Source organism: Nannobrachium achirus (genome assembly GCF_963921795.1).
Source record: "Nannobrachium achirus genome assembly, chromosome: 2".
NCBI lineage: Eukaryota > Metazoa > Chordata > Actinopteri > Myctophiformes > Myctophidae > Nannobrachium > Nannobrachium achirus.
This window is the reverse complement of record NC_137811.1, coordinates 9,266,804-9,270,313: the sequence shown is the minus strand read 5'-3', so window position 1 is coordinate 9,270,313 and position 3,510 is coordinate 9,266,804. Positions and strand designations below refer to the sequence as shown.

Here is a 3,510-nt window from a genome sequence, read left to right as displayed (position 1 = left end):
AATACTGAATGAATACTTCTATTCATTTCAAATGCTATATTCACTGTCCTTGTCATCTTAGTGTCTCAACCATCAGTGACTGAACCTGATCCACCTTCAACAAGTCCTACAACAAGTACAATCACAGTGGGGTTGATTGTAGGACTTGTTGGTGTGATTCTACTGACCATCCTGCTGATCCTGCTGTGTCGATACACAACATCAAAAAGTGAGAACTATTATAATAAATATATTACATCTAGATTACAATAATTGAGCATCTCTACACAAAACAATGGGAGATTATTTATGGTACAAATTGTGTTTAATTTACAGATCCATGCTGTGTCAGGTAAGTACAGTATTGATCTCTGTCTATTCATCACCATGACAACAGTAGATTCCATCTTGTTTTATACTTCATTTCTGCTAGATTTCATGTTTTTAATTACAGAGCTGCTCAGTCTCAGGGAACCAATCAGGGCTCCGCTCCAAATCAGAGGACCAATCAAAGTGGAGCTCCTGATGACTTGTACCTCCCACTGCAACACGGTCAGTGTACATTAAAGTTTGTCAGTTGGTAGTTACTAGTTAGTTAAGTCATACGTTGCAAACATTTTAACTAAATGACATTATGTTTTAATATCGCCACTGTCAGGCAGAAACCTTGTGTCGACATTTCAACCTTTTCATGAATGAATGCCATACTTCCTCATGCAACAGCAAATGTCGCGAAAATATCTACAAGCTCACAACATCACGTCACATCGCAACTTGTTGTGAGCTTGTAGATACGCATTTTTTTTTCTATTTTAAAAATAATGCGAACGTTTAACTGAAAGTGGTTAAGTGTGTCTGGGTTTTATATATAAGCATATTGAACAGATGAAAAGTAGGCCTATTAACAAGAGCTTGTGATTTTCCCTCTTGGGATAATAGAGGGATCTATGTTGTGACTAAATGATAACTATACCGTGGATCCATTGGAACACAGATTATTTTACATACATTAAATCTTTCATCACTCATTCCAGACAAACACTTTCAAGGGGTGTCGCTAAAACAGAAAAAATAAAAAATAAATACTGTTACACAGTATGACTTTAATTCATATTGAAATAACAACAATAAAAACATGCTTATTTGTTTATCTTCAGCCAACACAAGTGTCTATGGTGTAATCCAGAACCCTGATGACTATGAAAATGGTAGGCTATATAATTTTAAAACTGGATGTTGATTTTCATCTGATCTTATTTCATTTGTTTGGAAGTGGAATATTAATGTAAGGAGTGTCTTATTGTTTTAGTTTCTTCTCAGTGGGTGGAGGGGGTGTGACCCTCTGTCTCTGTGACAGTAAACTAGAACTCATTCACAGGCTTTCTCATTGTCATATCTTTATATTTGGGCTGGGATGCGATTAAAAAATGTAATCTAATTAATTACAGGCTCTGTGATTAATTAATCGCAATTAATCGCATTTTAATCGCACATCGATATTTGACCTGAGAAGCATTTTTTTTCAAGTAAAACACATGTTGTTGTATGAGTGAATCAACGGTTGAGTTTTTTAAATCTAAATTTCGTATCCACTGGGCCAAGCAAAGCGCTCTGATCGGCTACTTCTCCCTTTGCGTTTGTTGTCTCTTCTTGGTTGGTGCATCGCTATGATCAGTATGCCCGAAACTGAAGGTTATGTGGTGCAAAAACTAAGTGCGATTAAAATGCGTTAATTTTTTTGATCACGTAAATTTTCTGTAATTAATTAATCGCAATTAATCAGTTAAAGTCCCAGCCTTACTTTATATTTATGCTTATTGTTATTGTTTTTATTTACAGATCCAGTTTATGTCATGTAAGTACAGTAATGATCTCTGTCTATTCATCAACATGACACCAATAGATTCCATCTTGTTTTATACTTCATTTCTACTAAACATAGTATATTTTAATTACAGACCCATTCCGTACCCGGAAACCAATCAGGACTCAGCAGCAGACCACGGGACCAATCAAACTGGAGCTGCTGATGACTTGTACTGCCCACTGCAGCACGGTCAGTGTTTTAGAGACAGACAGACAGACAGACAGACAGACAGACAGACAGACAGACAGACAGTTATCCCTGGTTGTTGTAGCGTGAAACGGTGTAGATAAAAGTAGAGAGATTAGAATAATAAACATCTAAAAACAGAATACAAAAATTATATACAGTCTGACCATAGCCATCTGCACTTCCTCTGACTGAGTTTACATTATACAGTATATACCTGAAAGTTCATTAAAGTAGATCACTTCAGTCTTGTTTGTTCTTCTTACTAATTATCAGAATAATGAACACAACTGAAACCATGTTTAAAATATAAACAACTCATCTAATGTCATTTTTTGTATGTATTTGTTAAACTTTAGGCGACAACAGTGTCTATGAAGATCTGAAGCGATCTGATGATGACTATGAAAATGGTACAGTATAGACTGTTTAAATGTCCTCATGTCATATTGTTGTTCAGAGTTATTCATATTATTCATGTTGTTCAGTAAATGTCCACTAATCAGAGATATCCATGTTTCTATCTCTCTATTCATTAAGATGGAATGGGAGCTGAACTCAGTGAATGACAGGACTGGCAACCATGAGAGGTGAAAACACCAACATATTCATCACACTGTTAAAATATTACAAACATTCTACAAAGCTTCTAATTGTCTTTAACTCATGTTTCACTACAGAATCATCAGTTCCTTAATCTACAGTTGATCCACTTCATTCAAATGTCAGGAATCGTAAATCTTTGATACTCTTCATAAAATAATGTGGAGGTATGTTGATGTCTGTCAGAAACCTTGTATCTCCATATTCAAATTAAAAGTCACAAGACATGGAACACAATTGTACGTGTAACTCTAGATTTGAAGCACTTTAATCCTTATTTTATGCCTTTAACTATAAAAAATAGCAGATATACAAGCTCACAGTGCCAGGCTATGAGCTTGTAGATCTGCTTTTTTTGAAAAATGATAAAAATGTGTGCAGGTCTTTGAATATTTTGACCCAAGTCTATACATATCTTCTAAATCCTTCTTCTAAATCAGTGGTTCTCAAACTTTTTCATGTCAAGGACCCCCAAAATGTCATGAATTTGGCCGCGGACCCCCATCTCAAGATATATTGTTCCAGGGACCCCCAGTGAATATTTGAGTTACAAATGTGCGCTTTTAAAAATATATACGGTATTCAAAAAACAGCAAATCTACAAGCGGCACTCGGTGCCACGCTGTGAGCTTCTGCTATTTTTTAATTGTTAAAGCATAAGATTGATTAAAGTGGTTAAAGTGGTTCCAAGTTTTCTTTTTAGTTTTCCCATAAATGAATGACCTTCTTCGTCATATTACAGTGTCCCATAAACTTTGCAAAAAAAATAGGCAATCTACAAACTCACAACAGGTCGTATTCCGGCACAATGTGACCTTGTAGATCTGCTATTTAATTGTTGCTCTTTGTGAAATGGCCTAATAACTTAGTAATAA

General features: G+C 35.4%; 1 long non-coding RNA gene across 1 annotated transcript; it reads left to right on the top strand.

The window, feature by feature from the left end:
* Positions 1–407: 407 nt before the first annotated feature.
* LOC308304359 lies at positions 408–2,599 on the top strand. Its single transcript, XR_013963054.1, has 6 exons — positions 408–531; positions 1,137–1,187; positions 1,819–1,834; positions 1,938–2,035; positions 2,392–2,445; positions 2,573–2,599. It is a non-coding gene; the product is annotated as an uncharacterized lncRNA (long non-coding RNA).
* Positions 2,600–3,510: the final 911 nt, after the last annotated feature.